This window comes from Canis lupus, chromosome 5 (genome assembly GCF_048164855.1).
Source record: "Canis lupus baileyi chromosome 5, mCanLup2.hap1, whole genome shotgun sequence".
NCBI classification, from domain to species: domain Eukaryota; kingdom Metazoa; phylum Chordata; class Mammalia; order Carnivora; family Canidae; genus Canis; species Canis lupus.
The window spans coordinates 69,089,749-69,117,554 of NC_132842.1; the positions used below are offsets into that span (position 1 = coordinate 69,089,749).

The following is a 27,806-nucleotide window of genomic DNA, read 5'->3' on the forward strand; positions in this document are numbered from 1 at the left end:
TTCTCAAACAGAATAGCTGTCTTGGTCCATTGAGAGAGGGCATAGAGAGTCCAGGGAGGAAGATGCTCTATTAGTCCAGGAATTTGGGCCACTTGATAGCTTTCTCAGTGTTGGCTCTTTAATTACCTTTTACATATTAACTGATTAAATTCTCCCACAGTCCTATTTTAAATATTGAAAAAACGAGACATAGAGAAGCTTGCTTAACTTTGTAGGTGGGGGGATCCTGGATGCACACCCTTGCTGGCACACTGCAGGGTATGTGCTTTTTAGTCACTGTGCCTCCTAGATTCTCCTTGTTATCCCAGTAATGATAATGATGCCATGCTTGAATGTTTGTTGAGTGCATATTACAGGGCTCTGCTCTGTGCATGTCAGACTGTTAGCTCTGTTTTAACAGGGAGGATACTGTCTGGCTGGAAGAGCCCAGAGTCCAGTGTCCAGGCTTTGCTGTGTGTGTCCCAGCCACCCAGAGGGAAGTGGCCTGGCCACCTCCCCAAATTGCTGACAGTGACCTTTGGCAGGGACAGCCAGACAGAGCCTCGTGCTGCAGTTGGCTGACAGCCCGGCCAGAAGGGCTGAGCCAGTGCAGAGTGAGCAGCTGCAGGGCCTGGACCCCTGGGGCCTCCAGGCACCCTGGCTCGATGCTGGGACACTACGCAAGGCTGCTACAGCCCAGAGCAGGAGACAAGCATCGGGACCCTGGGTTTGGGGACCTCAGTCATGGATATACTGTGGGACATTGGGCAAATCCCTACCCCTGCATGCGCCTCAGTTTCCCAGAGGGCAAATATATAAGACTGCCCTTGCCCTTGATTTTCTTACCACATCCTGCCTCTGATTCTGTGGATCCTGTGAAGTAATGTCTCCTGCCAAGAGACTGAGGCCCTAGGTTACCTAGGATCTCTCCCTGGTGCCAGTCCCTGTGCTGTGCCCTGCGGCCGCAGTGGGGAGCTGAGCCCATCCCTACCCCCAGGTGGTTCCCAGTCAGTTTGAGGTTGGGGTCAGGAAACCAATCACGGCCCAGTGTGGTAGATCCTGAGTGGTGGAGGGAGAAGGAGACCCAATAGGCTATGGGGGCCCAAGGCGGGTGCCACCAACTATGCTTGTAGTGGCCTGCAATGCTTCCCTACAGAAAGAGCATGGAACAGAATGTGTCTCACACTTTCCAGGGAGAGGAGTGGGCAGTGCTGTTGAGGGGACAGTGTGCAAAGACCTGCTGGGAGAAAGGACCGAATCTGGGGAGGAAGAAGCACGCTCCACTTGGTGGCATATGCTAGGAGGGGAGTGGGTGTCAGTACAAGGAGAGGAGCCGAAGGGGCAGGCCGGGGGCAGCCAGACACTGAGTTGAGCCCCGGTTGCCAAGACACATCTGAAGGCTCCCAGGCTAGAAAGAGCAGGGCCCACTCGCAGGCCTCACAGGTATCTCAGGGTAACCCCATGCCTCTAGAATCTCAGCTTGCCCACACCATCTCTCTTCTCTCAATCCCAAAGCATCCTGCCTCCTGGAGCGCTCCCTACCCTGTAGTCTCAGAGCAAGACCACAGAGCAGCCCATTCACCCAGACACCTCATACTTGTGGGCCTCATCCTCTATTTCCCAGGTTCCTCCAGCAGCCCAGTGAGCAGCTGAACCCCAAGAACCTGCAGAAACAATGAAGACCTCATGGGACAGGCCCCATGTGGACCTCTGGAGGACAGGTCAGACAGGATTCCTGCCTGGAGCCCACTGCCTGAGAGGACAGGCACTAAACATGTCAGCGTGCCAATGATGAATTAGTTATCATTGTTTGGGTTCTTTAGAAAAATATAGGTAGCTGGAGAACCTTCTAACAGGAAGTCAACCTCTCTGGGCAGACAGGAAAGGCATTACTGCTAAGCGAGTGATGTTGTAGTTCAAACTTGAGATGGGGAGCATCCTCTGCAAAGCAGCACCAGTGAAGAGTGTTCATGGACATCTGTCCAGAAGGGGGATCTGACTCCCTGGCCACCACCTCACAGTCTCTGCCCCACAGTAATCTTTCCTACCATTCAAATGTCGACAGCAAAGAATGTCCGTATCTTTGATCTTACTGGATCCCCACTCAGAAGCAAACTGAAACTTAGGAGGTTTGAAGGACTCACCCATGTCCACACAGCAAGTCAGAACCAGCATCAGAACCGCATCTCTGGGCTCTGAGCTACACAGTACAATCATGGGGAAAAATCACCACTGTCTTTCCCAGCTTTGCCTTGAGTCAGGCCAACCCTGGGATGACAGACACCCAAGGGACTTTCCTGGAAAATAACTTCCTGGAGGGACATGAGAATGACCCAAGAGATATTTTTGACTTGGGGACAGCCCCATGCGGAGACTGAGGGAGCCTAGGAACCCTATGCAGATTCCCCAGCCTTGCTGGCAACCCAGAGCTTGGAGCAGACACCGGGACTGTGGTTCTTTCTGCCCCTGAGTGTGCAAATGGCACTGCTTTTGAATGAAATGAAGCATGAGCCCCACATTAAGTCCATGGAGTCCTCTCCAGGGAATGTGGGCACCACCATCAGAAAGACCTATCTACTAAAGGAAGCTCTAAGCCCTTTAGCACTGGGTCCTCAAGCCCTGAACTGGCATGGATCTCTCTTGGCCCCTTGGGAAAGGTCTCTGGGCTCTTATGGGGAAGATTTTTGAGTTCTTTTTTTTTTTTTTTTTTAATTAATTAATTTATTTATTTATTTATTTATTTATTTATTTATTTATTTATTTTATTTATTTATGACAGTCACAGAGAGAGAGAGAGGCAGGGACATAGGCAGAGGGAGAAGCAGGCTCCATGCACCGAGAGCCCGACGTGGGATTCGATCCCGGGTCTCCAGGATCGCGCCCTGGGCCAAAGGCAGGCGCCAAACCGCTGCGCCACCCAGGGATCCCATTTTTTTATTTATTTATGATAGGCACAGAGAGAGAGAGAGAGAGAGGCAGAGACATAGGCAGAGAGAGAAGCAGGCTCCATACACCGGGAGCCTGATGTGGGATTCGATCCCGGGTCTCCAGGATCGCGCCCTGGGCCAAAGGCAGGCGCCAAACTGCTGCGCCACCCAGGGATCCCCCGATTTTTGAGTTCTGATGAAGAGTCTTTGGATACTCTGTCTCAGGGGGTAGGGATCCTCACAATAACAGATGAGTCGTGAGAAAGACGGGAACAGCTAGAGTATCTGAGTCAATCTGAGGGCACATATTTGCTGTGTCTGTGAAGGTCCTCAGTGCCTTTCATTCCCAGGGCACTCACCTCACCCCATGATTATTTTGTCCCCTCCACACTGGTCTTTCAACCACCATTTTATGGAGCTAAAGATGAAAGATGGAGAAATGAGGGCTGCCCAGGACCCCACAGAGAGGGACACATCTAGAATCAGATCCCCCCTCCCCCCATGTCCCATGGCTTCCATCTGCCCTTGCACCCTCTACTAGCCCAGGGCCCACCCTCCCCAACCCAACCTGGCTTTGCCATTCCAGCCCCTGCTGAACTGTAGGCCTCAGAAGCCAAAGAAAAGCCCTGTCTGGGGATGAACTGGGTTGTTGTTGTTTTCTTTCTTTCTTTTTTTTTTTTTTTTTTTAAGATTTATTTATTTACTCATGAGAGACACAGAAAAAGAGAGGTAGAGACATAGGCAGAGAGAGAAGCAGGCTCCTTGCAGGGAGCCCAATGTAGGACTCGATCCTGGATCCTGGGATCACACCCTAAGCCAAAGGCAGACATTCAGCCACTGAGCCACCTAGCCATCCCTTACTGGGGGGTTTTAATCCTGGCTCTGCCTCCTTCCCCTTGGTGCTGAGTTTAAGTGAAATCATGGATCTGAGAAAGTACTTCATAAACTGAAGAACACCAAAACAACACAAAGGGAAACCATCACTCTCTTACGTACAGAGATGAGGAGCTCACAGTCTGGGAAGACAGACACACAGGCCTACAATCCCACCAAGGCCTGAACAGCGTGACAGCCAAAGGGTGTGCCAGGCACTGCAACACAACTCCTAATGGCGTCAGGGAAGGCTCTAAGAGGACACTACAGAGCTGGACCCTCAGGGATGCATGAGAGTTTACCAAGCAGACAAAAGACAAGACTAGGCCTGTGTTTCACGGGAAGGGAACAGCTGCTGCAAAGCGATGGGGGCTGGAAAGGGAATGGTGTCTAGCTAGTGCATCCAGTCAGTGAGGGGGAAATGAGTCTTGGCAGGGCATGGTGGAGAAGAGCGTTGAAATGCTCACAAAGAAGGTTCCGAGCTCTTTTCCATAAATAATGGGAATTCTAAAGGAGGGAATGGTACTTGTGCAAGGAATTATGATTTCAATTTTTTACAAATTTCAAAATACAGGCTCAGAGTGAGCCAGCAAACTGCCCAAAGCCTCTGTAAGCCCTTGTCAGTCCAAGCCTGTGTCCCTGTGAGCCAGTCAACTGACACAAGAAACTAACTATTACAGTCTCACAGCTATAAAGTGGCCCGGCTGGGGTTGGAACCCAGGTCGGTCTGACTCACAAACTCTTCGCTGCAGCAGCCACTGGGCAGAGATCCGCAGGGCTCTCCTTTCCCAGCCTGGACTCCAGCCCTATGCCAGCTGGAGAGAAGCCATCAGTCACCAGCCGGGTTAGGCTGTGGGCCAGTCAGATAGCCCAGCCGAGCTTGGGAAGGAGCTAACCAGTAGCTTCTCTGCTTTAGGCAAAAGGCTTTACAGAGGCTTTACACAGCCTGAGGAGGAGAGGTAAGGGAGAGGGGTGGGGCTACAAGGAACTGCCTGGCAGGAGAGGGACCTCCTCCTCCTTAGTGGGCGGGGAAGGGGGGGGGCATCTTAGCAGCCCTGTCTCTGTCTCCCTTCTCCTCCTCCGCTCCTCCTCTGGCTCCCTGGCTTGGAGAGGCGTTGCTTCCAAGACTGTTGGAACTGGAAAAGCCCCCACTCATCCTTTATTCGATTCAATTCCATTATGCAGATAGCAAAACAGAGGGCCAGAGGGGGAGAGAGCTTCCCCATGGTCACTCAGCCAGTTCTCTCCACCCGTGTTTGCAGATCTTACCATGTTTCTACTGTGTAGGGGCTTAAAACGTAAAGAGATTGAATAAGCAAGTCCAGGAGAGTGGTCACGTGACTCCCCACTGGCCTGGGGCCCCTAAGGATAAAGACTGACCCACCTTTGTGCCTCCAGTGTCAGCACAGGGCCCAGCAGAGCAAAGGTGTGTGGCTATTCAGTAAAGGCCCCACATGTTCCACAAGGTCCTGGGGTCCTTGAGAGACACAGGAGCTGGACTCCCAGAAAACAGAAGCTTCATGACTGTGGGCTAGTATAAATGTGGATAGTGAGGAAAAGGAGTTGAGGATAATATACCCCGGGTTTCAGGCTCCAGCTCCTGGGTATGTGGGGATAGCCTTCTCTAATTTCAAAAATAGTTGGAGGAAGAGCAGATCTTGATGACAAGTACAGTCGGGACCCTGAAATCACAAATAAAGGGGAGGAAGGTTTGTTTGAGGAAGTTACTGGTGTATCCTGGAGAGTGAGGAGAAACAGATATGAGTGGGAGAGGGTTTTGAATGGAGGCCGAGGTTGGTCCTTGATCCCATTTGGGCCAGTGGAGAGCCACAGCAGCTCTTTCATAACTTCAGGGGGATGGATTCTGAAGGTCACTTCTAAGCCAGCACCATGGGAACAGCACACCCCAGATTCATCAGGAAGTGGGGGGAGATGAAGCTCGGCTGTGCCTATATCAGGGTTCACTTTCTTCCTGTTCACCCCATTTGAACTCAGTAACCCTAAGAGTAGGGAGGAGTAAGATGTCCATTGGGCAGAGGGAAAAACTAAAACTTTTCTAAGATGGGGGGGCGGTGAAGTGGCTTGCCCAAGGTCATAGCTAGGAAGCCCAATCACAGAACTTAAAACCTTTGGACCCATCCCCCTCCTGTTTTACAGAAAAGGAACGACAGGCCCAAAAGGGAATGTCCCCATTTTGCCAATGAGGAAGGAGAAACACAGGAAGTTTGGGTCTTTCCCAAGTCATTCAGTGAAGAGTGATCAAACATCCTGGGTGTCTTTTCATTTGTCCATGGGACTGGGCCTCTCTACTGTCTCCAACCCCAGAGTTTACAAAATACTTGTCTTGGCCATAGGATCCTGGGTTCAAGATTACGCCACTCCAGAGCTAGATACAACTCTCTCTCACTCAGTACTGACATCCAGAGAGGGGAAACGAGCTCCCATGAGCTAACTCCCAAGGCTATTTCCTAGGGCCCGTTCTATGAAGGAGCAGATGAGAGGCTTGGCTGGTCACCACCTCCGGGTGACCTGGAAAACTGCTCCGAGGAGAGGAAGGTTCTGAGGTTCCAGTGGCTGGCCTGAGGCTCCTCAAGCTGAGGCCTGCTGCTGCCCTGTGAAGTACTTGGTGAACACCAGGTACTTTCTGACCTCGGTGGCTGCCCGAAGGTTCACCACCAGAACACGCTGGGAGCAGGGAGCTTTCCACCCGGATCCTTCGGATCCTTCGTGGCAGAGTTGCTCTATCATCCTGTCTCAACACAACCATTTCCTTCTTCCGCAGGCCTTCCCCGCAGGCCTGAGGCCCTTAGGCGCGCGGCACAGAGGACCCAGCCTAGCCTCTCCGGCTGCAGCACACCAGCCCAGAAGGTACCAGGAGCCCCTCTTACGCTCCCCTGCCGCACGGGCCCACGGCGTGGGGGGCGGGCCTCCGACAGTGAGAGTAACCCGCGCAGCAGCCCCTGGATCCCCGCTGCCAGCCTGCGGGCGTGGGGGCAGTGACTACGGCCCCGCAGGCCGGTTTACAGATAAGGAAGCCCGGGGCAGGGAGGGAGCTGGGGTAAGGCGGCTTTTCCTTCTGACTCAGCTCTCTGCCACTCCTAAAGGTCTAACTCGACGCTGTCAGGTATCAGCTTTCGCTTTTGCTTTCGGAGGTTTTCTTGGAGGTTGCCCAGGAGAGAGTTCAGACTGAATCACGCCGAAGCGGGAGGGGTTCCTCGGGATAGGGGGAGATTGGAGCGGGGACCGAGACCGGTGCCAACGAAGGTCACACAGCAAGTGAACTAATAATTGGCTGGGGTCAGACTCGGCCCAGCGGCAGCGTCCCACCCCGGAGGCCTCAGTTTCCAGACTGCGGCCTCTCCAGGGCGCACGCCCGGGGTGGGGCGGCCGACTGTGGGGGTTTGGCTGTGCGGGTGCGCGGATTCCGGCCCCGCCCCCGGCACGCAGTCCGCACCCCGGGCCTCCAGAGGCCCCGCCCCCGACACGCCCACCGGGCGGAGCTCCCGCCGTGGAGCCCCGCCCCCCACCTGACGAGCCGCCGGGGCGGAGGGGGTTCGCTCCCCGCGCCAGAAAAGAGCGCTGGGTGGGAGGGCGACGCCTGGCGCTCCCGACCCATTCGCGTGTTCGTGCATTCACGCCTTCAGTCTCCCCGATGTTTATTCATCCAGTCCTTAACATATCCTTATCCAGCCCCATTTGGTGCACTCTGACAGCCGCTCTGGGCCCCGCCTCCTGCTGGACCCTGCCCCAGGGACACAGAAATGAACACGGTGGACATGGTCGTTCTCTCCCAGGAGCTTAAGATTGTAGGAGGCACAGCAGCGTGTGTCTGATGCTATAACAGAAAGACGGACACAGGACCGCAGCAAGAGGAAGGGAGCGGGAGGTGTGGGAGCTGCCAGGGAAGACTAGGAAGAAGAGCGGCATCTGACCTGGATCTGGAAGGGAACAGCAGCTGGCCAGGTGAACGGTTAACAATAGTAACAACCCCAGTATAAGCGCTTTACAGACTCTTACTGTGTGTTTTATTTCCATTCATTTTCATGTTGACTGGAAGCCTGGGGAGTAGATACTATCACCTCCATTTTACAGATGAGGAAACCGAGGCTCCAAGAGATTTAATAAATTGTCCAAAGTAATACAACCAATAAATAGGGGAGCCAGAATTTGAACCAGGTCTATCTCCGAATCCAGTACTAAGTTTAGACCTAAATTTAAACTTAAATTTTTTTTTTAAATTTTAAATTCAGTTTAGTTAACATATACTGTATTATTAGTTTCAGGGGTAGAATTTGGTGATTCATCAGTTGCATACAACACCCAATGCTCATTCCATCAAGTGCCCTGCTTAATGCCCACTACCCAGCTACCCTAGCCCCCCACCCACCTCTCCTCCACAACCCTCAGTTCCTTTCCTATAGTTGAGAGTCTCTAATGGTTTGCCTCCCTCTCTGGTTTCGTCTTATTCTATCTTCCCTTCCCTTCCCCATGTTCATCTGTTTTGCTTCTTAAATTCCACATATGAGGGAAATCATATGATATTTGTGTTTCTCTGACTGACTTATTTCGATTAGCATAATACACTCTTGCTCAATCCACATTGTTGCAAATGGCAAGATTTCATTCTTTTTGATGACTAATATCCCATTGTGTATATACATATGTATGTATATGTGTGTGTGTGTATATATATATATACATCACATATTCTTTATCCATTCACCTGTTGACTGACAGCTGGGCTCTTTCCATATTTGGGCTACTGTGGACATTGCAGCTATAAACATCGGGGTGCACGTACCCCTTTGATTATATCCTTCGGATAAATGCCTCATCGAGTAATTGCTTGGTCACAGGGTAGTTCTATTTTTAACTTTTTGAGAAACCTCCATACTCTTTTCCAGAGTGGCTGCACCAGTTTGCATTCTCTAGACCTAAATTCAAGTTTAAATGTACCGGATGTAAACTATAAAGTCCTGGAGGCTATACCCCAAATATTAGCAATGGTAGTCTCTCAGAGATGAGTTTATATTGTTATACACTGACATACATTTGAATTGTAGATGGGAACAGAGATATCTGTATATGCTAGAACTCACAATTATCCCTATGTACATTAGAGGTTTTTTTAAAGAGTTTATTATTAATTTAATTATTTGAGAGAGAGAGAGAGTGCAAGCAGGGCACAGGTCAGAGGGAAAGAGAAAATTTGCAGCAGACTGTGCACTGAGCACAGAACCCCATGCAGGACTCAACCCCACCACCCTAAGATCACCACCCCAGCCGAAACCAAGAGTCACAATCAAGAGTTGGACACAGTCAGCTGAGCCACCCAGGTGCCCTCCACCCCATGTAGATTAGTTTTGTTTTCTCCTATTCCTTTTCTTTCTCCAGAAATGAAAGCTGCTTAAATGGGGGGAGTTTTATTCTTGATTACAACAAATATAGGATCATTTTTGAAAATTAAACGTGACCATTTAAAAGTGACCATTACTAATGATTTTTTTTTCCTCTTTCTGTTCCCTAAATTACTACACCAAGGATGTATTACTCTTGTAATTTGAAAGTAAATGTTATTTTTAAGAAATGACTTGTACATGACAAGGACTGGGGTGACCCAAGACACCAGAGCTCAGGCAGTTCCTGAGAAAAAGGCCCTGGGGGTTTTGGTCAACCTCAGAGCGGAGTGAGTCAGCAGGGTGAAGTAGCTGCCAAAGCCAGACAGACAAAGCCAGGAGAGAGAGAAACATAGGTCCCAGATTAGAAGAGGAAACGTCCCCTGTGCCTCAGGGCTGGTCAGCCCTCTTCTGAGGCTCAGACATGCTGGAGAGCCCTAAGTGCAGCTGAGGTTCCTTGGAGAAGAGACAGCTAGGGGGAGGTCTTTGCAGTACTTGCACAGTTGGCATGCAGGTATGGGCGGGGTTTGACCAGGGGGCTTAACCTGTCTGGAGAAATAGAGAGCAAGGAGAGGTGGGAAGACCACTTCATTAAATGACTGCTGTGTGGGTGTAAGGGTGCAGTAGGAGACCTCCCTAACACATACAGTGTTAGTAGAATATGAAAAGGGAGAGATATATACCCAGCTTAACATCTCAAAGAGGGGATCCCTGGGTGGCTCAGCGGTTTAGCACCTGCCTTTGGCCCAGGGCTCGATCTTGGAGCCCCGGGATGGAGCCTGCTTCTCCCTCTGCCTGTGTCTCTGCCTCTCTCTCTCTCTCTCTCTATGTCTGTGGTAAGTAAATAAAATATTAAAAAAAAAATCTCAGAATGTGCTAGAACTATCAATAGTATACATTGGCGATAACAATAATGAGAACCATTTGTTGAGTGCTTATTGTGCATCAGGCTCCTTAGGCCTAGCATATTATATGTAATATATATTATATTTATTATGCTAAGTGTATACATAACATATGGTATGTTGTACAATATATAATTATATATATATAGGTATATATGTAAGGAAGGCATAAAGGCATATATATATATATATATATATATATATATATATATATATATAAAGTGGCTTTCAAGCTTGAGCTACGCTAGAATCTTCTGGAAGGATTATTGCCACATAGATTGCTGGGCCCCATCCCAAGAGTCTCTGATTCAATATGTCAGGAGTGGGGCCAATTCACAGGTACTGTTAATGGAGCTGGTCTGGGAACCACACTTCAAAACCACAATACACATCATCTTATTTATTTGTCATAACTACCTTACAACGGAGGTTCTGTTATTGTCCCCATTTTACAGATCAAAAACCAAAACAATACATATCACCTGAGGCTCCTCCCAGGGGTAAAATTATTGTTTGCAGCTAGTAAGTGGGAGAGCCTAGGTTTGAATTCAGGTCTTCCGACTCCAAAGTTCATGTTTAGCCAAGACAATCAGTTCTTTTGCTTGATTAATTGGTAAATAGAAATCAAGATTCTATTGTTTGGTAACAAATTTGTAAATTGTTTCTTCAAGATCTAAAATAAGAACAAAGATTTTGATGTCTGGAAGAGGCTGGGGCAGGAGATACCAGTATTCCAGGGGCAGAGCAACAGCAATGTTTTGGGGGATGTGGGAGGCATGCCACGTTGGAGGGACTCTGGGTTATATCACACCCAGAATTTCTCAGTCCTTGCAGCTCCAGGTTCTCATGTTGTGGGGTCTCTGCTGGGGCATTAGTTCTTCCCTTTCTTATGATGCAAGTCACCAAACGTGTATTGAGTATCTTGCTCAATGGGACAAGGTAGGCTGAATAATGGCCACCTAAAGATACCAGGTCCTAATTCTCAGAACCTATGAAATGACCTTATATGGCAAAATGATTTTGCAGATGTGATTAAATTAAGGATCTTAAAAATAGGGAAGACCATCTTGGATTATGAGGGTGGGGACAATGTAATCACAGGGTCCTTATGAGAGAGAAGGCAATGTGTGAAGGCAGAAACTCAGAGAGAGATCTCAAGATGCTGTGCTGCTGGCTTAGACGATGGAGGAAGGGCTGCAAGCCAAGGAATGTAGCTCTAGAAGTTAAAAAGACAAGGAAAAAAAAAAAAAAAGACAAGGAAAGAAGATTCTTCCCTAAAGTCTCCAGAAGAAATGCAAGCCCTGCCAACACCTTGATTTTCACCCCTGTAAGTCCCATTTTGGACTTCTGACCTCCAACTCTAAGATAGATTTATCATTATTTTAAGCCACTAGGTTTTTGATAATTTGTTACAGAAGCAATGGAAATTGATACAAATATAACTGCCCCAAATAGAAAACTGCATCTGGTTTTCACATAAGCCTGTGAGCAAATAAATATATGGGCATTCACACTCATACTGATTCTGGCCTTATATATGCAGGAGAGCAAGTGCAAATAGATGTTTAAGTGCCTTCCAGCCATGAGGAGTGAGAGCATCCATAGCCACCTAGATCCACACAGACCACGGCTGATATTATTTCCACAAGTAAGCAAAATGTGATTCATTTCCCCTTAAACACTTACTGGGTACCTGTTCTGTGCCCAGCATGGTGCTGGATATGGATACAGAAAGATGAGCCAAACAGATCCTCATGGGGCTTCTGGTCTAGGGGTGAGAGAGGGGGACAGAAAGAAATTCAATATTCTCGTATGGTGAGGATTGTCTCTAGAGTAGGGTCACCTCTAAAGTCAGCCCTCAGGTAAAAAGGGCATATCATTCAAAATTACATTTGAAAGTCCTTAAATTGGGATCCCTGGGTGGCGCAGCGGTTTAGCGCCTGCCTTTGGCCCAGGGTGCGATCCTGGAGATCCGGGATCTAATCCCACGTCGGGCTCCCGGTGCATGGAGCCTGCTTCTCCCTCTGCCTGTGTCTCTGCCTCTCTCTCTCTCTCTCACTGTGTGCCTATCATAAAAAAAAAAGTCCTTAAATTACCTGTAATGCACAATAAATCTGTAGCATGCATGGGTCTGAGACCTGGGCTGAAGGAGATAACCAAAGGAAAAGCTGTCTCGAGATATTGGGTCCTTAACACTGCTCTGACCTTAAGAAATAGACCCCTCCATCTTTAGGGATGAATTGAGAATGAATAGAGAATTCAGGGATGCTCCTGGAAGCTGCAGGGGTGATTCCAATCTGTTTTTATATTAAATAATCATTGTCTTAGTGAGTGTTAAAAGATTGGGTTGCTTTTGTAAGGATAATATCAAATTCAAAAAAACAACAAAAAAACCCCAAATTCTAGAGGTCCTCCTGCAGGTCAGTGTTTGGAAGGTGAATTATGAAGTTGGTGTTCATTAAATGTGTCTCTGCTGTGAGTCCACAGGGCATTCTATGATCAATGCTATTATGGAAAAGAGCTAGACTCATGAGACTCTATGGTTGGGGCACCGTGGGGGCTCGCAGAGGCCTTCCCTAGAGAATGTTACATTGAACCGGCACCTGAAGGACAGGTGGGCATTAACCAGCCAAAGCAGCTGAGAGGGAGAATATTCTGGGCACATAAATCTCCTCAGCAAGTGTTTAGAGATGATGCCTCCTCTGTAGGCCCCAGAAAGTGACACCCACAGCCCCCTTGCTGCTTAGAGGAGCACTAGAACTCCAGCCCTAACTCTGAGACCTCTAGGACATCCTTGTCTGCGAACCTGAGGCACTGTTACACTTCCTAGGAAATGCTGGGGATTTCTTAAGACAGGATTTCTTCCTTTCTTTCTTTCTTTCTTTCTTTCTTTCTTTCTTTCTTTCTTTCTTTCTTTCTTTCTCTCTCTCTCTCTCTCTCTCTCTTTCTTTCTTTCTTTCTTTCTTTCTTTCTTTCTTTCTTTCTTTCTTTCTTTCTAACAATTTTATTGACTTATTCATGAGAGACACAGAGAGAGGCAGAGACACAGGCAGAGAGAGGAGAAGCAGGCTCCCTGCAAGGATTCCAGTGTAGGACTTGATCCTGAGGCTCTGGGATCACACCCTGAGCTGAAGGCAGACGTTCAACCACTGAACCACCCAGGCATCCCAAGACAGGATTTCTTGTTTGTGTCTGGACACATTCTGTTTTCTGGAATGGTGTGGTGAAGCTTTGCAGAGAGTGGTCCTAGATTCAGCTCTGATTTTGGCTTGATATGGTGACTCTGAGACAGTCACTTCTCTCAGGGCCTTGATTTGTCCATCTGGAAAGTGGGGGCTGGGGGCAGGCTGACCCCTTCCAGCTCTGGCACAGACCCTCTGGAACTGTGGAGGAATAGCACCCTATAGTGGCTTGACCCCCCAGACTATGACACTAGCTCTGAGTGTGAGCCCTGACTGTCATTTTCTGGGGCCTTGGGCAAGTCATTTCACCTCTCTGAAGCTCCATTTCTTCACCTGAAACACAGGCCCATGTTCCCATCCCTCTGGATTGTATGAGGATTAAATGAGATCATGGACACAAAGCACATGTTGCTGGGCCAAGCCCAGCAAATGCAACCCATGCCATTTTTTGTAGTGGTAGTGAAATGAAATGGAACGTGTTAACTCTGCTGATTGCTGCACAACACACCATGCTCAGAGGTTACCATCAGTGCAGTCTCTGCAAACAGCGTCAGAAGGTCCTCTGATGGGTGTTCAGGGAAACACTCAGAACTGGGTAGCTTCATTTTGGCAGGAACTCAGAAAACTCTCCATGCCAGGTAGGAGGTAGCTGCACTAACTCTGCCTAACTTGCAAGTCCAAAGATGGTTCCCAGACTGAGCTGTAAGAGTGGGTCTAAGATGGAGCCTATGTGGTCTGAATTAGCTTGGGGTGAGAAAGGCAATGTCCCTTGCCCTCAACCAGTAACTAGGGCCAGGGCAGGCTAGCGCAGGACAGACAGAAGGAGAACCAAGGCTGCTCTCACCCATGACTGGCCCGTGAGGCTCTGGCCCTGCCCTACCATCACTCTGATTCCAACCATCTAGTGTCTACTCATGTTGTGGCTTACACACTCTGACTACTCTTTAAACAAGAGGTGGGAGACTGAGTCCCAGAAAGGGGCAGGGACTTGCCCAAGATTACATTGCAAATCAGAACCAGAATCAGGGTCTCCTGGCATTCGATCCAAGAATCTCTAACAGCATCAGGGCAGCCTCCTTGACTCTGTCAAGTGAGTGAGTAGCCGGCTGTTGCCTGGCAACCGCAGCAGCCCCAGATGTTTCTCATCTCCACATTTCCACAGTAATCAGGCCACCCAGTGACAGTTGGGCTCAGACCTCAGAGCAAAAATATCTCTGGCTTACAGGGCAAAGGGGAGCGAAGAGGGCTCCTCCTGATGAAGTATTGACCTAGGCAAGGAACAGTCAGTTCCCCTCCAGGTCTGGAGCTCCTCCCAGACAGCCAAGACCTGTCTATCTTTCTGGCTTGGGGACAAACTCCCATGATTTCTTCTATCTAGGCAGAACTGAGCTGTGGGCTGTCTTCGCAGACAGCAGCAAGTGCTGGAGGAGAAAATCCTGCCAGAGCAATGCAGAGAGAGAGCAATGTGGAGTTGCACATGAGCTCGAACCCTGGCTCTGCCACTGATTGGCTATGTGACCTTAGTCAAGTCCCTTCATCTCTCTGAGTTGGTCCTCTCATTTGCAAAATAGGATTGTTAATTACTACCTCTCAGGTCTGTATAAGGAATGAATGCAATAATAAATGTAAAGTACTAGGCATAGAAGAAGGTACTCAGTATTGATATCTTTATCAAGCTAACTTTCTTAACTATAAACAAGAGTCCACTCTAGAGGGCAACCCGGGTGGCTCAGGGGTTTAGTGCTGCCATCAGCCCAGGGCGTGGTCCTGGAGACCCGGGATCGAGTCCCACATCGGGCTCCCTGCATGGAGCCTGCTTCTTCCTCTGCCTATGTCTCTGTCTCTCTCTCTCTCTGTCTCTCTGTGTCTCTCATGAATAAGCAAATAAAAACTTAAAAAAAAAAAAGAGTCCACTCTAGATTGTCTAGCAGAAAAGGGCCAGAGTATCATTTCTGGGAGGCTACACAGCAAGGAACAACTTCCCCAGAATGCTACTCTAGTAGAGACACTAGAGCCTCGCAGCTGCTAGCACACAACACAGATACGGCAACAGGCACCCCTTGCCCTTCTCAGGTTCCTTCGGGGATCTGGTGCAGGAGGAAAGAAGTTAGAGTCCTGGTTCCCATGGTTCGGCTGCATAGAGACAGCCAACACATGTATAAGCATTCTACACCTGGCACCGCTTTGAATGCTTACAAGTCTTGGAGAGAGATACTTTCCAGGTTTAGAAACCGAGGTACAGAGAGGTTTTCCCAACTTATCTGAGATCACACAGCTAGTACGTAGTGAAACCTGGACTGGCCGTGCAGTCTGGCTTCAGAGTCTACACTTTTAACTGCTACCTCTGTTCCTAATACTCTGGACTGGAAATTCGAATGAGGCACCCCTGAGAGATAGTGTTATATGTGATGGGGAGCTTCTGTCATAAATATGGACCAGATTGATGGATGAATGGATTTAATTCATTAATTCAACTAGTATTACGTGCTTTCTAGGTTCTCTGTGATGCACACTGAGCAAGGCTAGCATGGCCTCTGCTTATAAGGAGCCTAGTGCTCTGAGGAAACAAACAAGAAATAGGCAAACACCCAAATATAAATAAAACAATCACAAATATGGGAAGAGAGGTGATGGATGCGCAAAGCCTGGTATGCAAAAGAATGACTGGGGCATTGTTGGGGGTAGAAGGACTTTCTCCCTGGCTCCTTCTATTCTAGCCATACTGGTCTTCATGCTGCTCTTTGAAACTACCAGTCACTCTTAGAACTTCTGCACTGGCTGTTGCTCCTGCTTAGAAAAGACTCCCCCCAGTTATCTGCATGGCTAACTCCTTCAACTCCTGAAGGCTTTGCATAAATATTGCCTTCTCTGTGAGGCATTCCCTGACACCACTGTTTAACATTGGATCCCCTCTCCACCCCTACACGCATCAGAACTCCTTACCCTGCTTAGCCTTTATAGCTTCCAACAAAACCTACTATGTTTACAGTTTGTCTGCTTCTGCTTATAGAATATAAGCAGTAAGAGAACAGGGATCCTTGTTCTGTTCACTGAATGGTGTGTGGTACATAGTGTGGTGAGTGTAGGTGCTCAAAAATATTTGTTGGATATAAATAACTTCCCCAAGGTCATACAGCTGGGAGGCAGCATGGCTGTGATTTGAATCCAATTTTCTTTTGGCTCCGAAGGTATAGAATCTTCTTTCTAGGACTGTTATGAGGCTCAAACGAATTCGTATATGTCAGCCACTTAGCAGAGTGCCTGGTACAAAGGTTAGTGTACCATAAACATGAGCTATCATTATCACCACCATTATTATTATTATTATTATTATTATTATTATTATTAAGCCCTCCTTCCCTCTTGGGCTCATTTTTCTAAATTCCATAATAGTTCAGTCAGCTTTTTGGGATTAGACGCAGGCCAACTCTTGTGGACACGCCAGAGGCACATGACCCTCAGGAAAAATGGGGGCATCTCTTGCCAGCCCAGGAGGCAGGGAGCCCTGCCTCTGCAGGACCCGATCCTCTATGTGGCCCCACCCACCTTCTAACAGACCTGAAATTGTTCTCTCAGAATTACAAACAACACAGACTTCCTGTGTTTTCAGAAAGGGGAAGTCCAGGCAGCAATTTACCTTGAGTCATTTGTTTCGAGAAGGAAGCCTCCGCAATTGGCAGAAGGTAGCAGAAGGAGGAGGATGGCCAGAAAAGAGAAAGGCCTGGATTGTAGGAGTGCCCCCACTTCTCAGCTCAGCAAGGTCCTCTTTGGCCTTGATTTTCTCACACAGAAAGTGGGACAAGTACTAGTGTGTATGTGTGTGTGTGTGTGTGTGTGTGTGTGTGTGGTGTGTGTGTATGAGAAGAGCTGGGAATATGAAAGTACTATGCCACTGGGAGGGTTTGGAATGAACTCTAAGTCCAGAAGTTAAAAATACACAGATCTAGGTCCAACTCCTGCTTCCATTATTTTCTAGCTGTGTTACTGGGCAAGGAATAGAACCTCTCTGAGTCTTGGTTTCTTTTCCTACAAAATGGATCCTTGATGTCCTTACCCGTGAAATAACAGTTTATTTCCTAATCTGCCTTTGAGAGGTAAATGAGATGAGCACATCAAGGGCTTGGGAAGGACCTAGGCTCAGAGCAAGCTCTCAGGAATGGTTGCTCTTGTTTTTAATCCTCGATGACCTCTCACTTCCTCCCATCTCCCCTCTGTGATGTCTTGTCCGTGCTGTGCCGTCTGGGACTCAGACAAAGCAGGGCCAACCCCCTTGTGAGATTGCTTCTCATAGACCCTCTTCCAGACATGATGAGGCCACACATAATGGTTAAAATAGAGAATAATTTTACTTATATTTTTACTGATTACAAAAATAGTATGTCCATGGTGAAAGAAAGAAAGAAAGAAAGAAAGAAAGAAAGAAAGAAAGAAAGAAAGAAAGAAAGAAAGAAAGAAAGAAAGAAAGAAAGAAAGAAAGAAAGAAAGAAAGAAAGAAAGAAAGAAAGAAAGAAAGAAAGAAAGAAAGAAAGAAAGAAAGAAGAAAGAAAGAAAGAAAAGAAATTTAAGACTTTATTTATTTGAGAGAGAGTTTGTGAGTTGGGGGAGGAGCAGAGGGAGAGGGGACAAGCAGACTGTGCTGAGCTCAGAGCAAGACACGGGGCCCAATCCCATGATCCTGAAATCATGATCTGAGACCAAATCAAGAGTCTGATGCTCAAATGACTGAGCCACCCAGGCACCCCATAAAAAAAATCTAAGCAAATAAGTAAAAAAGAAGAAAATAGAGATTACATGTAACTTTACCCAGAGATAATCACTACTGATGGTTGGGTGACTTTCATTCCTGATTTTTTTTTTTTTTAACATTGGCTCCCCAGGGTGGAGCCCAACTCAGGGCTTGAACTCATGACTCTGAGACCAAGACCTGAACTGAAATCAAGAGTTGGACACCTAACTGACTGAGCCACCCAGGCACCCCCTCCTGATTTCTTTGTAATGCATGTGTCCCAGGGTGTTAAATGCAAGTGTCCTGTTATTTTGCCTTTAGAGCAGAGACAACAAATGGCAAGAACAAACCAGGCAGGGCATACCAAAGGATGCAGAGACTGCATTAACCCATCACCCACCTCTTGTCATCATAGACTGTGTGTGTGTTAGAGAGAGACAGACAGACACAGAGACACAGAGACAGAGGAAAGGTGAGTTGGGAGGGATTTCTTTTGCAGAGGATTGTTGATTATTGTCTGTTCCCACTGCAACAATCCTCTCTGCCCAGGGAGGAGGGATGAAGTTGTGTCTCCTCCTACTTTAGAGTAGGGGGACTTGGAGACCACTAGGCAAGTTTGAGATGTGCCTCAGGGGTCCATGGGCCAAAGAGAAAGGCAAGTCTAAGGCAGCAGCCCCTCTTCTATCACTGCACTCCGCCCAGCAGAGAGCTTGTCATGGTGAAATGTGAGTGTCTACTGAGTTGTCTGCTTCCCCAGCTTGACCTGGAACTTCTTTCACATTGTCTGGGTCTTGTATCCCCTGCCTGTACAGAAGACCTGGCACTTAGTCGATGCTCGATAAATGTTCTGGTGAACGGAGGAAAGACTGACTAGAAAACAGAAAGAACAAGGTTTCGGAGGAATCTAGACCCAAGTTCAAATCCTACCGCTGCCACTTTCCAGCTGTGTTCCCTTTGGGGAAGTCACATCATCTCTCTAACCTCCTTTCTTGCTTGTAAAATGAAAATAACTGAGTATCTATTCATAATGAAACAGAGCTTTTTCCCTCTCCCCTGAACCCTCATTTTATTCTGACACAGATCAGAATAAAATGCCCCTCCCCGACATGCTGCCTGGCTAGCTGGACCCTCGTCCCTTCCCTCAGGCACGGGCCCCCTGGTGGGGGGGCAGGGGTGCTAGCCAGCACAGTGGGCACCGGCTCTCAGTGGCCATAGCCAGGGACCTGGGCCAAGTCTGTCACAGCTTCTTCTTGCAGGAACAGGGCCCCAGCTGCTCCTCTAGGAAGGAGATCTACTCACTCAGAGAGTCAATGCGGTCCAGCTGCCGGAAGGAGTGAGCCAGGAGGCTGCGGGGGTCAGGCAGCCTGTGCTCCAGGGCCCTCAAGGGACTCAGCTTCTGCTCCAGCACATCCACTCTTGGCCAAAGCCTCTGCACCTCCTCCTCTACTGTACTGTCCATTCCTGTCAGAGGGTTTGGGGCTACCCTGGGGGTCCTTCACTTGGGCAGACAGAGCATAGCATCAGCAGATGGGCTATACCCTTCCCGACACTGGCACCAGTAACTATTCGAGGTGTTCACACAGTACGGGGGACAAGTGCCCCCTCCAGCACCACATTCATCCACGTCTGTCTGGCAGGTGTCACCCTGCCATCCTGCAGGGTGGTGACAGCAGCCTGGCTAGACATAGCTCCCTCCATTCTGGCATGGTGGCTGGCATATTGCTGCTCCACGGGCCCTGGGGAGCCTGCTGGTTCTCTTCCAGCCAGGGCGGTAGGCAGTCCTGTAGATGGCCCAGTAGGTGCAACAGTCTTGGAAGGGCTGGTACATTTGCTGCACAAGAGCCCTGATGGCGCACACCCTGCAGCCAGCCCAGTAGACATGCTTGGTGCCATGCATGACACTGCCAGCACTGGAACCACACCAGAAGTAGCTCTGTGAACCCCACATGGCCCACGTCTGCGGGTGAGATAGCCTTGTCCTCAAGGCCACCTGATGGCCCCCTGAACTGGGAGCTCCTGAAACAGTTTTTAATGAAATGAGGTCAAGCATTGGCACATAGTAGGTAGGCATGATGAACAAATAAAGACGCAGTACTCTTAGAAACTGCAAACTAGCGCCCATCTGAGTTGATACAGTGCGGGCGCTTCCAGATCCTGGATTCCTTCTCTGCTCCTTCCTCAGTCACCACCATCATCATCATCATTTTTAGCAGCAACAACAGCTGCCGGATGTATGGCAAGTTATAGAAATTCTATGACTTGGTCTCATGTAAATCCCACAATAATTCTGAAGTCTATATTATAATTCCACAAATGGAAACTAGAGAGGGTGTATGACTTGCCCAAGGGCACAGAGATCTGAGACTTGAAGGCACTGCTTTTGGCCTCCCTTAGATGAATTGATCTAATATGTATGTAGCACCCACTGTGTGCATGGTAAGTGCAGACATGATGCTAATTTCTTTTGCTGGCAGCAATCGGCTGGAGAGCAGGTCCACTCCACTTTTTCTGTGTGGCTTTGGGCACTTCTCTCGGCCTTAATTTCTTCATGTGTAAAATGGGGACTATGATGATAGTGTGGGCATGGGGCATGGGGGAAGTGATAATATATATGTAGCATAGTGTCTGGCACAAGTAAGCATCCAGTAAATTGTAGCTGGTTCTTGATTACTGTCACTTAGCTATCAGCCAGGGGCCTCCTGACCCCTTGAGATCTTCACAGAATGAGCCCAAGTAGCTACTACAAAACCCTCTCCAAGATTACTGGAAATTCCTGGGCAATTTGATTTCTCCTGATCCAGCTCCTGCTTCAGCATATACTGTCTTTGGTCAATACTATACCAAAATAGATGTAAAACTTGGCCCCTTCTGCTATTTCCACAAACGCCCCAGTCAAGGTAGCCTCAGTGGGTATAGGAGACTATTTTTTAAGGTTTCCAGGGATGGGACAGAGAAAGGGATCACATCATAGGTACAAAAAACCTCAGGGTGAACTAAAAGTAACCTGGTTCCCAAGATGGCCTCAGTCTGCTCTTCTGCTTTCTCTCCATTATCTGCAGCCCATCAACCTTGGGACAGTTGCCATAGTTTGGCTATTGTCTCCAATTCTCTCTTTCTAAGGAGCTCTCCAATTTCCATTCCAGGCATTATCCCACTGTATGAAACCTTAGAGGTTGGGAGGGCGGTGTGGTGGTGGTTGGCTTTCCCTCCTATCTCTCCCTCATCCACCTACCCCACCCCCACCAGTAAAGCACCACAGGGTATTTCTCAGGCTTTCAGGTAGCCCCCACGAGGATAGGAGGAAATGTTTGCTATCATTCATGGTAGGTGATGCTGGTGGGTGGCTGTGGCTGCCCAACAGGCCTCCCCTATACTCCTCACCCTTGATTCCTGCCCATTTCCCAAACCCAGTCCTCCAGTTTCTGGTAGATTCTCTTGAGTGCCCGGTAGTTTAAAACATCAGTGTCATGTTAGGAACAAAATCAAATCCTACTCCACTTCCTTGTTGCCTCCACAGCAGCTGTCTCTCAGAGCTTCAAGAGCAAACCTTCACCTTCAACAGTTTTTCAAGGTATTTTTCCAACAAAAGCCATTCTCTTCCCTAGGTCAGGAGGTTATGCACTGAGGATCTACAAGCTGCATCTGGTCCACAGGTATGTTTTTGTTTTTGTTTTTAATTAAAACAACATTTAAAAATTGAGAGATCAAAAAAAAAATTGAGAGATTAAGGGTACCTGGGTGGCTCAGTGGTTGAGCATCTGCCTTTGGCTCAGGTTGTGATCATGATCCCAGGGTCATTGGATGAGCCCAGTTATCAGTGTCCCCACGGAGAGCCTGCTTCTCCTTCTGCCTAGTCTCTGCCTCTCTCTGTGTGTCTTTCATGAATAAGTAAAATACTTTTGAAAATTGAGACATTACACATGAAAATCTAGACTTGTGCCTTTTCTTGTAAACTCATAAAATCTGACATCATGGGACCCACTTTCTCCTCAAGGAGCATGTTGGCCTGAATGGAGAGCACAGTCCCTGCCCTAATTTAGACAGATTTTTTCTTATGCCCTGGCCCACTGGCCTTATTTCTCCTGTTTGATCCCTGTAGGCTTTCAACTTTGTGAACCTTTGCCAAAGGGCATTTCAGCATGGGTTTCCACCTCCACTGCATTCCTGCGATCAGACTGGGTTCTATGAATTTGCTAGGTTCGCAAAGGGCACGCTAGGCCAAAGATACAGCAACAATAGTCACTTAAGCATGCAAGCGGTGACCGTTCCTGGAAGGGCAAAGTGTCCGGAGGGACCGGGTCTCTGGTGTGAGGGGGCGGTGGAGCTGGAAACGGTTAAACTGGGGGTCGGTTCTAAAGGGCCTTAACGCTTTCTTAGCGGGCACTGGGAGCCAGTGTGGGGTTTAAAACAGGGACACAGAATGAGGTGTGCTTATGACAAAAGAGGCTGGGAAGCTGTGGGCAGGATGGATTGAACCCCCCACCCCCTCGCTGTCCCCGCGGAAAAGCCCAGCGAGAGGCCGAGAGGCCGAGAGGCCGAGGCCGAGGTCCAGGCGGGCCAGGCGCGTGGCAGCGGCGGCGGGAAGGGCTGGGAGGATGACAAGGGAGGGATTCCCGGGACCGCGTTGCCGGGGAATGGGTACGCTTGACCTTGACGGAAAACACTGCGGACGCTGCAGCTGCAAAGCGCTTGCCTCCTCCCCTTCCCCACCCCCGCGCCGCAGCGGACTGCGGCGGAATCCCGGCCCCTCGCCTCTGCGCCCTCCCGCGCCGCTGCGGCACGCGAGGGGCGGGGGCGCGGGGTGGCGGGGATGCCCGTCTTCCCTGGAAGGCTGGAGAAGGGGGTGGGGAGGGAGGCCGGTCACGTGGCGCCGCCAGCAGGCGCTCCCCGATTGGCGGTCCCGCAGCCGAGCCTGCCCGGCTGCTCGGGTTTCCAAGCACCGAGCAGCCCCTGCCGCGTCCCGGCGCGCAGGGGATGGTCTGGCCCCGCGCAGAGCCGGGTAGGGCGGGGGCCGAGCTCTCCTTGCCCAGCTAACCGCTGCCAGGTCCCTGGTTTCTCGCTGCGATCCTCGCCGCAGTTTGGGAGGTCTGATTATTGTCTCCGTGAACACATCCTTTCTCGGCTTCTCTCCTGCCTTTCCCCAGGTGTCCCTCTTCCCACTGTGCTACCTGAAGCCAGCTTTGTTAGGACTGGCCGAAGCAGGTTTCCGTTACTTGCCACAATTTTGCAGCTTTGGGGAAATCATTTAACCTGGCTGGAGGTGGGGAAGAATCAAATAGAAATCCCACAGACACCTCAAGCCCCACACAGCCCAACCAGCCAGCCAGTTTCTACCCAAACTGTTTCTTCTTTCTGTCTCCATCTCTGTTTTAAGCAAAAACCTGATAGCCGTGTCCATCTTGCTGTCCCCCATCAAATCTATGACTGAAACGTATTTTTAAGATTTATTTATTCATGACAGAGAGAGGCAGAGACATAGGCAGAGAAGAGAAGCAGGCTCCCTATAATGAGCCAAGATGTGGGACCCCATCCCCGGAGCCTGGATCACACCCTGAGCCAAAGGCAGACGCTCAATCACTGAGCCACCCAGGTGTCCCTATGACTGAAATGTATTAAATTTACCTCCAAATTATGTCTTAAACCTCAATATCCGGTATTTTTCCTTAGCATTTATCCCAATCTGTACCTGTATGTTTATTTGTGATCTTTTTTGTATAGTAAGCTCTGCGAGAACAAGGACCTTATCTTTTTGCTCATCGTTATATCACCAATACACAGTAGGTGCTTGATAAATTTTTAGTAAATAAATAGATGCATGGCTGGTCCTGTGCTAGGTAGTAGGTGTGGAGGGGGATACATATTTTAAGATGAGACACACAGTTCTATCCTCAAGAAGTCATCTATGTAACAAACATGCCCTGAATCCTTCTCTAGGCTAGCTCTGAGCAGGGTTGGTGCACAAGATGGATAAGACACCATTTCCACCTTTCCCCTTCATATGGAGGGACCACACATGTCCAACCTAGATAATAAACCTTGGTATTGGAGAGGTTAGCTGTGGTGGTATATAATGAATGACCTCTAGAGTCGGAAGAGTCCAGGGCTTAGAATCTGATGATCTGGCTTCCCCGGCCAGCTTTGCCTCCTTCTGGCTGTGTGACCACAAGTCTCTTCTCTCTCTGAGGCTCCATTTTTCCATCTTAAAAATGGGGGATAACAGTACTTCCTAAAAGGGCTGAGAGATACGAACAAGATAAATGAAAACACCAAGTGCCAGGTTCTTCAACAATGTTGTGTGTGGGTAGGTGATCATGCCCCCCTACTTTGCCTGGAACAGACCAGCTGACACCTGTTGAACCAGGGCAATTATTAATAGCATTCCCTTTCATTCTCAGAAGTGTCCTGGGTTTGGACAGTAAATTATGTGGTCATCCTAGTCACAGGTGTAACACTAGAGTTATCCCCATTGTGCCCTGGAGACAACAAAGGTAGGAGGGTGGTGAGCTGACTATAGAAAGGAGGGTGGTGATCATGGAAATGAGCCTGGAAGCATGTATGTGATTACACCAAGTGAAAAGAGATAGGAAAGGCATAACAGACAGAGGGGCCTGCATTTGCAAAGGAAACAAAATTTGGTAATTTGAGGCATGTTTAGATAATATTAAGAAGGCCCAATGGTGCTCACTTTGGCAGCAAATACACTAAAATTGGAAGGATACAGAGAAGATTAGCATGGCTCCTGCACAAGGATGACATACAAATTTGTGAAGTGTTCCATATTTTTAAGGGGTGCCTGGCTGGCTCAGTTGGTAGAGGATGTGACTTTTGATCTTGTGGTCATGAATTCAAGTCCCACATTGGGTGCAGAGATTATTTAAAAAACAAAAACAAAAACAAAAACAGAAAAAGGCCAAAGGGCTCTATTCAAAAGGCATGGAAGGAGATGAGGCTGGCAGTGGGAACTGTAGAAGGGATTGGTATGAGCAGATTCACAAAAGAGACCAATGGAGGGGTTCGGGCCAAAATCCAGGCAAGAGAAATAATGAAGCCTGAAGCCAGGAGAAGATTCTATAAGCACTTTAGAGGTAAGCGGAACTTGGATGTAGGCCTGGAGGACAGGTCAGGAGGACTTCCAGGTGAATGAGGAGGCCATTCCCTGAAGCAGGTGGGGAAATGAGAGGGCCAGGAAACCCGGAGACAGGAGGTGATCCAGATTGGACTTGTGGCATTCACCACTCTTGATCCAGAGGGGAAAAGTAGGGGTCATAAGAGGTAGAGGTCACTTCTAAGGTCAGAGGAAGGAGCTGGGGCCCAGTTAGTATTCGGGTGACATCTGATTAAAATTAGCTTTCAGGGCAGCTCAGGTGGCTCAGCGGTTTAGCACCGCCTTTAGCCCAGGGCGTGGTCCTGGAGTCCCACGTCAGGCTCCCTGTATGGAGCCTGCTTCTCCCTCTGTGTCTCTGCCTCTCTCTCTCTCTCTCTCTCTCTCTCTCTCTGTGTGTGTGTGTGTGACTCATGAAAAAATAAATAAAATTAGCTTTCAGAACAACCTTGAAAGGCAAGGGAAAACTCAAAAGTAGAGCCTCAAGTAAAGAAAGAGCAGATTTTCCAGACCAGCTTCTTTGTATATATTGCTCTCCTTGACCAAAATATTCCCACAGTGCCTCACTGCCTAACAGAATAAAAGCTGAGGTCCTCAGCCTGGCACTCAAGCCTTCTGGTGACCTGGTCCAAACTATCTCTGGTGAATGGTTCATATTTTACCTGGTCATGTTTGGCCCCTCCTTCCTTCTGAAAACACAAGAATTGCTCCTCCCCTGGCCCAACCATATAGTCCAGGTGGGGACGATCAATTTTAGCATCCCATTCCCCATAATCAAGGGTGTGAGTGCACATGTGACCAAGCCTGGTCAATCAGAATCCTCCTGAAGGATTTTGGAGATTTGGAACAAAGGGAAGAAAATTTCTCATCTCTCTGGTAAGGAAGCTAGGAGGCGTGAGCTGGGGATTGCTGTTGGGCACAGTGCCAGCCTGGAGAGTAAAGTGGTCTAAAAAACCAAAGTAGGGAGAAGAGAGGGTTATTGTTTAATAGGGTTTCAGTCTGAGAGATAAAAAAAAGTTCTGGAGATGGGGGCACCTGGGTGGCTCAGTTGGTTAAGCATCCGTCTTGGGCTCAGGTCATGATCCTGGGATCCTGGGATCAAGTCCTGGGATCTGGGCTCCCTGCTCAGCGGGGAGTCTGCTTCTCCCTCTCCTTCTGTGTGCTTGCTCTGTCTCTTTGAAATAAATAAATAAATAAATAAATAAATAAATAAATAAATAAATAAATCTTTTTTAAAAAAGTTCTGGAGATGGGTGGTGCTCACACAAACAATGTCAATATATTTAATGTTATTCAACTGCACACTTAAAATTGGTTAAAATGGTATTTTATGTAATATACACTTTACCACAATTATTTTTTAAAGATTTTATTTATTTATTCATGAGAGACACAGAGAGAGAGGAGGAGACACAGGCAGAGGGAGAAGCAGGTTCCCAGCAGGGAGCCCAACTTGGGACTTGATCCCAGGACCCCAGGATCACAACCTGAGCCAAAGGCAGACACTCAACCACTGAGCCAACCAGGCGCCCCTACACTTTACCATAATTAAAAGAAGAAGGAGGAGGAAGAGCTGCCAGGCAGATGAGGAAAGATGGAATGAGGGAGGAGTGCAGGTGGCTCCCTGGATATGGTCGATCTTTGGGCCTGTTGCTGTAATGCTTGTCTCAAAGGGTGGTTTATGAGTCAAAAATTTACTCTTTTGGCATAGGCTAGTTCATGTTGGCCTTCTTTTCCTTGCATCTGATGGAGTCCTAACACAGAATCTTTCCATTCTTTTCTCTCACATCCTTTCAGACTTTCTCTACTCCTGTCACAGCCTGCTGCCCACAGTTCCTCAGACCAATCCTGCATTTGTACCCCTATGCCTTTCCTCCAGACTCCCTCTGCCCTTTCCCCTACTTACAAGTGTCAACTCCTACTCATCCTTTGAGACTGGGCTGAGAGGGCTCTTCTGGGGATCCCTGGGTGGCTCAGCAGTTTAGCTCCTGCCTTCGGCCCAGGATGTGATCCTGGGGTCCTGGGATCAAGTCTCGCATCAGGCTCCCTGCAGGGAGCCTGCTTCTCCCTCTGCCTGTGTCTCTGCCTCTCTCTGTGTGTCTCATGAATAAATAAATAAAATCTTAAAAAAAAAAAATGAAAGAGCTCTTCCTCGGAAAGCCATCCCTGACCACAGGGCTTGCCATGCCCTCCTCTGTCAGAGCTTCCTGTACATGCCTTTGTCACCTAGTATCCCAAAGACCCGCTTTCTTGTTTGTAGCCCTCATTAGGCTATGCTGTTCATTTCCATGACCCTCATGCCTGACAAAAAGCCTAGCACAAACTATCATAAATGTTTACTGAATGGGTGAATAGATGAGTAAAAATCCTTCTTTTTCTCATGTCATCTCCCTGAGTCACTCTTCAGTTTCTACCAAGTGAGGACACAGAAAAAAAAAACAAAAACGTGGGTGGAATTGCTTTAGTCCCTCGATTCAAGAGTGATGGATCCATAGGGAAGAAAATCCAGGAGGAAAGAAACGGGGCCATTGCAAAGTTCAATGGCATTTATGAGAGGTCAGCTTTCTGCCAAATCCCGGATGGTGGCAGCTTTGAGCTGAGGCAGAGTTTGTTTGGGTGCCAGCACCAAGACAAGCAAACATTCTGTGCGTTGAGCTTTTCAGCAAGCATGGATTCTGACAGCTGCACAGGGAGAAGCACCTAAAAGCCATCTGGG

At 48.5% G+C, this 27,806-nt stretch overlaps 1 long non-coding RNA gene, 1 other non-coding gene and 1 pseudogene across 2 annotated transcripts; 2 read left to right on the forward strand and 1 right to left on the reverse strand.

The window, feature by feature from the left end:
- Positions 1–4,501: 4,501 nt before the first annotated feature.
- Positions 4,502–27,227, forward strand: LOC140633962 (uncharacterized). Its single transcript, XR_012031552.1, has 4 exons — positions 4,502–4,738; positions 6,562–6,647; positions 21,594–21,641; positions 26,888–27,227. It is a non-coding gene; the product is annotated as an uncharacterized lncRNA (long non-coding RNA).
- Positions 19,226–19,885, reverse strand: LOC140633106 (epidermal growth factor-like protein 7 pseudogene; annotated as a pseudogene).
- LOC140634578 (U6 spliceosomal RNA) lies at positions 24,666–24,772 on the forward strand. The gene has a single exon (XR_012032004.1). It is a non-coding gene; the product is annotated as a U6 spliceosomal RNA (small nuclear RNA).
- Positions 27,228–27,806: the final 579 nt, after the last annotated feature.